The 12,509-nt window shown below is 42.2% G+C and overlaps 1 protein-coding gene across 1 annotated transcript in view; it reads left to right on the top strand.

Moving 5' to 3' along the window:
* Positions 1-12,509, top strand: part of SHLD2 (shieldin complex subunit 2) — a 1,133,281-nt gene that overhangs the window by 929,265 nt on the left and 191,507 nt on the right. The window lies entirely within an intron of this gene.

The following is a 12,509-nucleotide window of genomic DNA, read 5'->3' as shown; positions in this document are numbered from 1 at the left end:
CCTTGTGATATGTTTACAAAATATGCATGCATGACCATTTTTAAGCATGCTATAGCCCTCTGTATGATTTTGGAGAGATGAAGAGAGAGTTGGCATTGCCATACCTATATGTTGGTCTATGAAGTATTGCCATTTTTTAGTTGTTATGTAGTCTATCATTGAATAGACGATGTCTAGCAGATTTCTGCTCAGTGTGTGTCCCCTCGTACCCCCATCCCTTGTATGTTGAAAAACATTTGTGTTTACTTTCCCCACAGGTATATTGAGACCTCCAATACAAAGAAACAGGTTGATAATTTCCCTATTTATCACCACTATTTTGAGAGCACTTTATATTTATAATCTTTTTCACGTTATTCACCTAACGGTCCTGATGAATGCCAGTAAGTCCTAACCAAGGCCATTGAGGCAGAAACATGCCGACCAATTTTAAAACCCCCTCACCATTTCTGATTTTGATACTCTGAGTGCATCTGTGACTCTTAACAAGTTCACGATATGCACTACTCAAGAGTTTACCAAACCCGATCCCAGACTTATTAAAAAAAATTCTATCTGGTTTTCCGGGCTTTTTAAATACCCCTTCCTCACTGGCTCACTACTGTATCAACCGTGGGAAAGAACCTCCTGGTGGAGGCTGCATAACTTGATCGACCTGATGATTATGCACACACGTGATTAGATAGCGGAGAACCAAGATATACCGCTAAGTTACCACCATACCCATCACGTGCATGAGGGTCTTTTAATTGGGACACCCCACGTTTCTCCTGCATACCTATGGTTGTGCAGGACTAGTGATCCTTCCTCTTTTTGATTAGTATATTTACTCAGGAAACTGAATGGATCAGTTTTTCACCTCACCCCTTTGATTAGAGAATACTGAACAGCGAACAGCTGTGGGAGCCTTTACAGATACTCTGACCAAGAACAATTCAGGGGTCAGAAGACTGCCTTGAAGATCCTACCATGGCGGAAAATTTGGGATTAAGTTATTCCATAGAAGAGATTGACGCAATACTAGCCAGACCGGCACTATTTATGAACAGTGACCTCACTCAGACTCTCTCCAACTCTACAGAATGGGATGAACTCACAGAAATCAAGAAGGAGCAAGTTAGAACAGCCGTTCACTGCATCATAATGACAGAATACTTAAGAGTAAATGCAGCACCCAGAGGACTCTGGGTTACCAACGCGCCCAGGATCTTCCTGAAAGATCTGGCCTTTAGAAAAGACTGGTCTGCAATTTCATGGAAGTGTACTAGGGACTACCTGGTTCTTATTATCAAAACCGCCACGAGATTGACAGACGAACTTACAATAAAGATTGAAATCCTAGAGACCAAGTTGAACAACACCGTAAACATCACAATATACAAAAAAAGATTGGAAGAAATCAATAAGGAGATGAGTGATACTCATGAGTACCTCACCCAGACGAAGTTGCAGAAATTAGCAAAAGAACTCAACAAATTCTCTCTGGAGAAGGTGCATCCTTACAGTAGCAAAGACTACAAGACAGACGACAACTCTTCCAATTATGGTACAAATAGTGGCGCATCGAGTACAGGCTCTGATCAAAGTGGAGATGAATTTAACAATTCCAACAAAACCCACTATCAGAATAAAAGAGGAAATCGACGAGGACGCAACTCATGGCGCCCACCGTTCTTTCAGATGGGCAATCAAGGAATACCCTTCCAACCCTTTAACCCCCATTTCCAAGGGTGGATGAACCCTTACTTTCAAGGCCCCGCGATCATAAACCACCAGATGAAACATCAACCAGGCCAGAATTTTCAACAACGGGTTCCTTTTTTAGGGAATGGCAAAACTTCACAAAGGACACGGAGGAGAGGAGTGACTTGGTCCGATCAAACCAGGCAAGTGTAGACCAGGAGCGTAACCAAAGCCAAGACTGGGACAAACACGAATCCCTCATCGTGAACCTCACAGAAAAGATTCTAACCAAAGATGAGGAAAGTGTCCTCAATAAGGGTCTAGGATATGTTCCAACTCCCAAACCAGACCTGTTCAAAACCAAATGTGAGCTGGCAGAATTCTGTCGAAAGCTAAAATTAAAAGCATTTTTAAAGGGGATCAACCTCCCTCCAGAGAAGGGGATACCACTTTGAGAAACAAATCATCCTTCTGCCCACTTAACTCCCAAATCTCTATTGAAATTCAGACCTTTGAACAGGCCATATTCAAAGGAGTCGAAGAACTTGCAGAAAACTTCCCAAAACCCTTCCAGAACATTACCAGAGCTGAACAACGAGCACTGGATGCCCTAAAAGAAGATCGAAATATAGTCATCAAACCAGCCGACAAGGGCGGTGGTGTGGTCCTCCTTACGGCTGAAGGATATGATCAACAATGCATGGACCTACTCTCTGATGACAAATTTTGCAAAATCTTAACAACAGATCCCACACCGAGACTGCAGAGAACTGTTGCTATTATGATTGAAGAAGGAGAAACAAACAACTGGATCTCGAAAAAAGAGGCTGAATATCTAGGAACCACAACACCCAGGACCCCTTACTTCTATTCACTACCAAAGACACACAAAGGGCGAGTACCACCACCTTGAAGACCAATTGTTTCAGGCATTGGTTCAATCCTGGAACCACTTTCCCAGTATGCTGACCAATATCTTAGACCTTTGGTCCAGAAAACCCCAACGTATTTAAAGGACACCAGAGACCTCCTCAACCAGTTACAGATTATAGAGTACTCTCCGGCCACCATGCTCCTGGTTGGATTTGACGTGGAAAGCTTATACACCAGCCTTCCACAGGGGAAGACAATGGACACCTTTGAGAACATACTCTTCAATTCTGCATGGACCTACAAAACCCCGAGACACTTTGTACTGGAATGTTGCCGCATGGCACTGATGGAATTTTTTTTCCAATACAAAGACACCTTGTATCTGCAATGCCACGGAACGTCGATGGGCAGCACATTTGCCCCAAGCGTGGCAGGACTCTACGTCAGTACTTTCGAGGATCAACATATCCTAAATCAGAACAACAACCCCTTTCATCGTCATATACTGTTCTGGAAACGGTATATTGACAACATTTTTGTTATCTGGAAAGGAGACCTAAGTGATTTACAAGACTTCCATACTTGGCTGAACCTGAGAGATGAATGCCTGAGATTTACATATTGTGCAGACCAGAAAAGCATTGACTTTCTGGATGTGACCATCTATGCAGACGCCGGCACTCTCCAAACACGGACATTCTTTAAAGCAACCGCTAACAACAGCCTCCTTTCTTACAAGAGCTTCCACCCACGCCCTCTGAGAGAGAATTTACCATATAGCCAGTTCCTCAGATTATGGCGTAATTGCAGTAACACGACTGAGTATAAATTACAGGCTGACGACCTCTGCAAGAAATTGAAAGCACAAGACTATCCAAGAAGGGTGATCAATAAATGCAGAAAACGTGCCAGAAACCAGAATAGAGAGGCACTCCTTGAAATTGTCCCAAAAGTACCCTCAGAAGATGTTCTGACCTGTGTGACCACCTACAGTCCAATGACGAACAGTGTAAAAAAGATCATTAACAAGAATTGGCGAATATTGACATCTGGGAACCTATCTTGGCCCAAACCAAGGTTCGCAAATAAGAGGAGTCGCAATTTGAAAGATATTCTAGTCCATACTAGACCTGCCCCAAGAATACCCAGAGAAATTACCAATCCATGGGGCAACCCCCAAGTGACAGGACACTATCCATGTGGCTCATGTTCCGTATGCAGCTTAACAAGACCAACCAAAGAAGTACAGTTACTACCAGGCTTCAAATGGACCCTGAGGACCCACACAAATTGCAACACCAGCCATGTGGTCTACATGATCACCTGCCCTTGTAGTCTGAGATACATCGGCATGACATGCAGGAAGGTTAAACAAAGAGTGTGTGAACACCGTAGCAATGTTAAGTGCAAAAGGAGCACTACAAAAATGGCGAACCACTATCTAGAGATGGGCCATACAGTGGAAGAACTACACTGGGTCATCCTCGAGACACTGCCTAATAAAGACAGAAATGCTGAGAAGATCCTCTTTGAAAACGAGCAAAGGTGGGTGCATAGGTTAAGAACGGACAGTGAAGGTTTGAACGCCAATATCCCATGGCTCAGTCTGGCGAGACAATAACCATACAATATCTGACCTGAGTAACCTTTCACCTATTTAAGAGGCACCACAACTGAATCTAGAATACGAATATGAGAGTCACTACACGGCACAAGAGGACATGAGAAATAATGCCCTTCCAGAGAATAAACTTACACAACACCTGCTTTGTTAGGGAACACTTACAAATAACTAGGAGCTCTTACACACAGTGCTCAGGGTACTATTTGTATAGGTTCTACTGACAAACAAGTTAAGTTCCACGTTGTAAACGTTCATAATAAACAAACTATTACTCTGATGATTATGTGAACGATGCCCCCCGTTTTTATCGTTTTTATAGTATATGGCTCATTCTTTACAATATACTGCTCCATTTTCAACGAGACTATACACAGCCTTACACCGCAGACGTCATAGTCCAAACCCAGGACTAGAGACAAAAAAGTACGAACTATACTACACTAAATAATGTTAGTTATATTTTCCAATGCTAAACATAGTGGCTCCACTGAACTAATGTTAACATATAGGTAACCAGTTCATCCATGATAAAATGTCATTGTGATTTTCCCGGGTTCCCATGGAAACACACGTGAGGACCAATAGGATCACTTCCTAATAAAATCACCCGGAAACACAACTCTCTGTTTCCGGGTCGGCACGAACAGCGCGTACACAGAGGACGCCAGCAATGGACACAGAAGGTAGCGATGTCGGAGAAGCGAGAACGTCAAAACCGCAAGTATCTTGCTGCGCATTGTTTTGACTTTAGTTCTTTCTCCCTATAGTCCGCCTGGAGCTCAGCCACCCGATTGAAGCACGTTAGTAATACGCGCGAGGTAAAAAAAGCTTCCCTATTTTGTCACGAATGGACCGCGATTAGTCAGTTATATACACGACCATTAGCCCTACTGATCTCTAGATAATGAGCATAAAGAGCACGATAGGAGTGGAATTCGGCACAAACACAAAAATGTTAATTCGTACAAGTGATGATATATGTGTGTTCTGATGGTTAACGAGCACAATATGATATTAAAATACGATATCATGCACTGTCTTCGAATGTTGAATAGATAAAGACGATCCTCTGAACTACTTCACACCTTGTGATATGTTTACAAAATATGCATGCATCACCATTTTTAAGCATGCTATAGCCCTCTGCATGATTTTGGAGAGATGAAGAGAGAGTTCACATTGCCATACGTATATGTTGGTCTATGAATGTGAGGAGGACCCAGGGCTTACCTATGAAACGCTGGATAGAGAACCTGTACTTCGGGAACCAGTGAGGAAACAGCATACAGGACTTCCACAGTGTTTTCCTGTTTCTACACCGGAGCGCGACCAGCAGCGGGACCCGGCAGTGGATGCGACGTCACCCGGAAGCGGCAGCCTCAAGCCAATGAAGAGGCTCAGAGGTCAAGGGGAAACGGTCGAGAGTGGTGCGGAAGGAGAGAGACGCCGAGAAGACGCGGACCCGATAATGCAGCAACGGAGGACCTGGGAGAGCAGAAAGAAGGCGCGGAACCAGTTATTGCAACGCCTGAAGACCCGGGAGAGCGGAGAGAAGACGCGGGACACGATAGGCGGGACGCCGGGATACCAGGGAGCCAGGACGGAGACAAATGCTGGAGTGAAGACTGGTGGCGCCCGGAGGAGGCTATGGAGCGGCCGCAACTCGGAGGAGAGTTGCGGCGGGGCCTGTAAGTAAACTTGTTCTATGTTGTTGTTCTTGTGAGTGGGAAGTGGGAGGTGGTGTCGGGTGGGTTCGTAACGGGAGGTAACAAGGTTGTTCCTATGTGTTCACGCTGCATGACCCCTAAGACACTATCGACCGCCTGACTGCTACTCTGCTAATTCAGCCATAATTCTCTTGCTCTTGATATCGGAGAGAATCCCCATTTATATCTGAACTTGACATTAGAACCCTATCCCTCACTCTTTCTTCCCCCCCTCCCCCCTTACTTGAACCTAAGTCTCTTGGGCTCCCAGGAATATCAGTTCTACTATCTTTCCTCACCAGTTAACCCAATAGTGAGCACAACGGTGTGGTGCCGGAAGACAAAACACTAAGTCAGAAAACAGACTACTTACGATTCCCTTCTTTGTCTCATTCCCTTCCTATGAGCCTCCGGGACGATCACTGTGGAGACCAGGAGAAGGAAAACAGGACATTCAGCTCATCTGACGAAACATCCGAAGAGGAGGAACACAAAGAACCCAAAGAACTGACTAGTTATTCAACCCAAACCTCATCTGTTTTCAATAAACCACTTTCTTCAAAACCACTTCTAAAGCCTCCTCGCCTGTATATCAAACCTGCCCTCCCACAATGAAGTATTGCCATTTTTTAGTTGTTATGTAGTCTATCATTGAATAGACGATGACTAGCAGATTTCTGCTCAGTGTGTGTCCCCTCGTACCCCCATCCCTTGTATGTTGAAAAACATTTGTGTTTACTTTCCCCACAGGTATATTGAGACCTCTAATACAAAGAAACAGGTTGATAATTTCCCAATTTCTCACCGCTATTTTGAGAGCACTTTATATTTATAATCTTTTTCACGTTATTCACCTAACGGTCCTGATGAATGCCAGTAAGTCCTAACCAAGGCCATTGAGGCAGAAACATGTCGACCAATTTTAAAACCCCCTCACCATTTCTGATTTCGATACTCTGAGTGCATCTGTGACTCTTAACAAGTTCACGATATGCACTACTCAAGAGTTTACCAGACCCGAACCCAGACTTATTAAAAAAAATTCTATCTGGTGTTCGGGGCTTTTTAAATACCCCTTCCTCACTGGCTCACTACTGTATCAACCTTGGGTAAGAACCTCCTGGTGGAGGCTGCATAACTTGATCGACCCGAGGATTCTGCACACCCCTGATTAGATAGCGGAGAACCAAGATATACCACTAAGTTACCACCATACCCATCACGTGCATGAGGGTCTTTTAATTACGACACCCCACGTTTCTCCTGCATACCTATGGTTGTGCAGGGCTAGTGATCCTTCCCCTTTTTGATTAGTATATGTGGGCCAGATCAACCATTTGTTCCAATCAGGAATTGTTCTGTTTTGTTTTAAAATATGGGACACGTCTAACCCCTCATCTGCAGTGGTGTTTCTATCAGGCATAGGCTTTGGTATAGACAGGTTGTTTAAATCTTTTATCTTGGCTAGGCCAAGACAGGTGGTTTGTTGAATAGTGTCATTCAGGAACATTATTTGTTCTGGGATCATGCAGGCTCTAAATAATGATTCTAAACCTTGTACCTGCCTCTCTTTTGTACCCCAGATGGTTTTTGTCTCAATGTTATTTTTCCAAAATTCAAAACCAAATGTAGACATTTTTTCCTAAAATTTTTCTGAATAAATCAATTTAGTATTTGTCAACATATTTTTAATTCCTGTCTTATTCATAATTTTAAAATAAAACGTTTCTGGATTAGTGTAATTAAACCCTAAGAAGTATGGAAACTTCTCATAAAATGTTTTTGAACTGCCTATTGGCGGAGTTGGACATGGTTCCCACTGATTATAACTGAAAACATGTCTAAGATTAGCAGATTTATGCAGATGCCCAAAGTGATTGAAGCAATACATTTCTTCATAATTCGAAGAACCCTGTAAATAATCATGTTCTGTAAATTTTGTTGACATTTCTAAATCGGACATCATATTATTAATATTTTCAAAGTCCCAATCATCAGAGAAAGTACTAGGTGATACAAAGTCACTTAAAGAGATCTTGAATTGGTGTGGATATTTCAAGAGCTCAACCGGGCCATAGATTTCATAGTCAGTTTTGTCCCATGCTATACCACCAAGTATAGGGATGGCTGTGATGTTCACTGATGATAGTTCTCTTTTTTCGATGTAAGAAGATCTGTGTGGTTTCAGGACCAAGTTGATGTTCTGACTTGCTGTGTCCATTGTACTATATTTTCCATCAATAAATCTACCCAAACTTAAAACCAAGATGAGCCACAGAAGGAGAAAAAGTACACCTAACACAATCCATAATTCAATCCATGGTGAAATTAGATATGTTTCTCTGAGTTGATGAAAGCCCTTTCTTCATGTTCACTTGGATCAACAGAAAAGTCATCGAAGTTGATAAAGTAGCCAGATGCAGTTCTGTCAATTGGTGGAATTGCTTCCGGATTTTCATTTATCTTTGGATATGTATGTTCAGATGCTACATCATTGTAGACAGGTGTTTCTTGACAAACTGTTGCAATCTGGGTTTCAAGAGGCACAAGTTCCATGGCTTTGTTGCATAGTCCTTTTGTATTCACTGCAGGTTTATCAAATGTGATTAGTCTCTCAGTTTGAACCTCTTGGATTGTAGCAAGATTTGGTCTTCTGCTATTTCTTGGGAGTCCACTGGGCCTACTACTTATTATTGAACACATGGTTGTGGTTTCACCAGGTCGATTGATACAACTCGGTTCTCCTTTTTACCAGCAAGGGGCGGTAGTACTACTGATCTTGTTCCGCTGACAGCTAAGACAGGTACTGCTTTTCTGTAAGAAGGCCCAACTTCCTTCTTCACCGCGATCTTTTCTCTGACCAGGTCCCCAATCTTTGGAATCCAGACAGGTCTTGCTGGGACAGGTGGTTTTTCTTCAGTGGTCGTTGGCTTTAGCTTTGTGTTACTTAGACTTCTTCTTGTTTCATTTAAGTCCTGTAAAACAGCCAAACAATCTTTGATATCAAAGGTTTTTTGTTTCACCACTGAAGTCTGACAATCGAGATCATGAATGATCATTCTTGTACCAAACAAAAGTTCGTACGGAGTGATGCCTCCTAGAGAATTTCTTGGCAGATTATTAAGACTACGTTGGACACTTATTAGATGTTTGACCCACCCGTCACCCGAACCTAATACCCTCGCTGTTATAGATTGCTTTATGTCACGGTTTTTTCTCTCCACTACCACATTTCCCTCGAGATGTAATGGACTAGAATACCGCAATGCAATGAACATGCTGGCCATGGCCTCCTTGTAAGCCAGAGAGCTAAACGCAGGACCGTGGTCAGAATGTAGCATGCCAATTGCGTATGTGCCGATAAAGACTCGCAAATCTTTTTTAATAGTTCTGGCGTCAGCCGAGCGCTGGGGCCACATCCAAATGAATCTCGTCTCAATAATTATGGGATCGCATTCTTCCGTCTGGATGTCTGCGTATAGATAGCCTGATACTGTCTAATAGAGGTGTCTGGGCAGGTGTCTGGTCCGGTTCACAACTGCGATCTCTGTTGCAGTTCTGGCAGTTCATTGCAAAGTTATAAATTTGCACGCTCATCCCCGGCCACCAGTATCATGATTGTAATTCTATTAGAGATTTCAGGATCTCTTAGTGCCTCAGACTCAATCCCATGTGTGCTTCTTCAATCATAAAGACTCTCCGGTTCGTGTTTGGAATTACTCTATCCCCCACTCCAGGGATTTGAGCAAACGGAACGGAGTTCACATCAATTATGTATGTATTTCCGAGTGGATAGTTTAGAGGTAACGCCGCATAATTGCCTTCCATTGAGGCTTTTACTGCTAGTAGCGTTTCACCATCTATTTGTTTTTTCGTACGCTTTTTTGTAGCTACGGAAGCCAGTTGACCCGCTGCTGCTGTGGCTCTGTAAGCCAATGAATTCCCTGCAACGTGAACGCCATCACGTTGAAGACTCTGCGTATGTATCACGTGAGTCTTTCGTAGTTCTTTCTGCAAAAGAACTACTTGTTCCCATAGTTTTTTATGCTTTATTGTGGCACCTGTCTCATCTTTGTAACCATTTTTTATCCAGGTCTGCATGGAATTATTGTAAGACTGGACGCAGTAATGCGAATCGCCCACTATCAGTGTGGGGAATTCGTGATCAGCATTTTCAAGGGCCATCTTTAGAGATCTTATTTCAGCTCGCTGAGTTGTACAGTTTCTGAGTGATTCAGTTTTAGTGACCATCGGTCTAAATTTACCTAAGCCCCAGCGACCTTTAACAATCGTGCACGCTGCATTGTAAAAAAAATTTCCCACAACGTAGTGTTGTGCAAATCTGTCTGTGTAGATTTACACAGGTGTACTGTTCGAGAGGCAGAATTTCGATTGACAGAGGACATTCATGTTCATATTCCAGATCTTCTGTTTTTTTCATTTTGGGATCAAATGCGTGTATCACGTCAGTTGTATCAAGAGAATTAACCCATTGTATCCATTTTGGATCTAATGCCAAAGCATTTGTACTGCTCGGTCTTGTCACCCCTTCAAGGGCTGATACTGCTGTTAAAACAGATATCCTCTTCCCATGAGCTAGGGGTTTTCCTTTTGCTAAAGCCATTTGAACCGCAGTTAGAAGTTTTTCAGTAGAACTGAATTTCATTTCAGCTTGTGTGTACAAGTGTGATTTGTAAGCTATTGGTACCGTTTCTCCCTCATTAGAGGTCAGGTATGTGAATCCGCATCTTCCTGGGACGACTCGGATTACAAGGTTGCGTTCGTTTGCGCGTGTTTGCAGTTTTGTTTTAGTTAACATGTCTGTTTGTAATGATCGTAAAATTTCTGTGTTTCTGAGTCCAATTAATTGGTTTAAAATCAGGTTTTATTCATTCGTAGAGAGGTTTAACCCTCTCTGCATAATTTAGAATGTATGTTCTTCCGAAATTCAGGAAACCTAGAATTGATTGTAAGTTTTTCAGCATTTTTGGAACTTGGAGTACTGCACACTTCTCTAAGAACTTGTCTGCTAGGCTTTTGCCTTCACTTGATAATTCATATCCTAAAAATAGGACAGTTAGATGGGCAATTCGTGATTTTTTAAAGTTAAATTTGTACCCTTCAGATGCGAACCCAAGTATGATGGTGTTCACTCTTTTCAAGTGTGTCTCCAGGTCATCGTCTGTAAGATAGATGTCATCGACATAAAATAATGCCTCATCATCATATATTTGTAGTAACTCTGTTACCCTGGCTGGAAATAATCCCAGGCTGTTCTTGAATCCCTGTGGGAGACGACAAAATAGTTTTTGGGTCCCCATGCTGGAGAAAGCGGTCAAATATCTGCTTTCAGGTGCTATGTTTTGACAGAAGAAACCATTTGAAATATATAATGTAGTTTTATATTTTTTGCTAACTATATTATTCATTAGTGCTGCACTGTGTGAGTTTTGTACTGCAAAAGTTTTACAGCAGGAGTTTAGGTGTCTGTAGTCCAAAACTAGACAATATGAATCGTCTGGCTTGGAGACAGGAAACAAAGGATTGTTCATTTGTGAGGTGCATGTTTCAATCACCCCTTGATATTCAAGTTGATCTAAGATTTCTCTGACTTGTTTTATAGCTTCTTGCTTAACAGGATACTGCCTCTGTGCAGTAGGTTGATTTTTTAACTGGATTTTATGGTGAGGAGAATCCTCATCCCATCTTGCATGATTTTTATATAATGCAGGGGCTTGGGCCACTGCCCATTTTCTTGCAAATGTGTATTTTCTATGAATTGGAATGTGATTTGAGAAGGCAGGCATAATCATTTCTTTGCCATGTGGGCACTCCCTGACAAACTCTGGTGGCCAGTCTTTCTCTGCTAGAAGGAAATCATAGCCTTTAGATAGATTCTCCCAAAAGAGACCTCTTATTTTCCTAGTTTTGTCCCCCTCTATACGTAGTGTTATTTCATATAATTTATGGGGTATGCTAACTCTGGTGTCTGCAGTTTCCACCTGAATGTATTCATTTGTGTCCACTGTCTCTAGAAGATTCATCAGGATCTTGCGTGCTATGGTCACTTCTGCTGCGCTGTCTAGCATTGTCTGGGCCCACTCTCTGTTTTTCAGTTGTGTCCTCAGAATTCTCGGCATGTTTTACTTTAATACTGGCTACCTTCTTTCTAGTAAATTGTAATTTTTTACTTTGATGAGTAGGATCCTTGTCTTTGGACTTGACGTGCTCTTCTTTATGTTCTGACCGTCCTCTTCTTTCCGATTTCTGTGAGGAAGTCTGAAAAGATCGAGAGGGACGTGTATCAATATCTTGATATCTGTCAGGTTGTCTCCAATTGTCTCTATTTCTAAGGTTGTATCTTTTTTCAGAGGGCTCCCTTTGGGGAGACTTGCCTCCCCCTTCTGGAGATCTATTTCTTCGTTGAGGAGACCTTTCTCTGGACTGAAACTGTTTTTCTCTGGGAGAGGTTTGTTTATTACCCTCTCACTTCTTCTTTTGAGTAATTAAATTATTTTTAATGAAAGTTTTTTCAGGATTTTCTGTTAGTGTTTTTAGTCGGTAGGTTGTACCTTCAACTGTTAATTGAACTAAATCTCTGTATGCTTTTGTTAATTCTTATA

The sequence above is a fragment of the Lissotriton vulgaris genome, chromosome 5, assembly GCF_964263255.1.
Source record: "Lissotriton vulgaris chromosome 5, aLisVul1.2, whole genome shotgun sequence".
Lineage (NCBI taxonomy): Eukaryota > Metazoa > Chordata > Amphibia > Caudata > Salamandridae > Lissotriton > Lissotriton vulgaris.
Note: the sequence above shows the minus strand (reverse complement) of the source record. Positions and strands in the feature narration are given on the sequence as shown.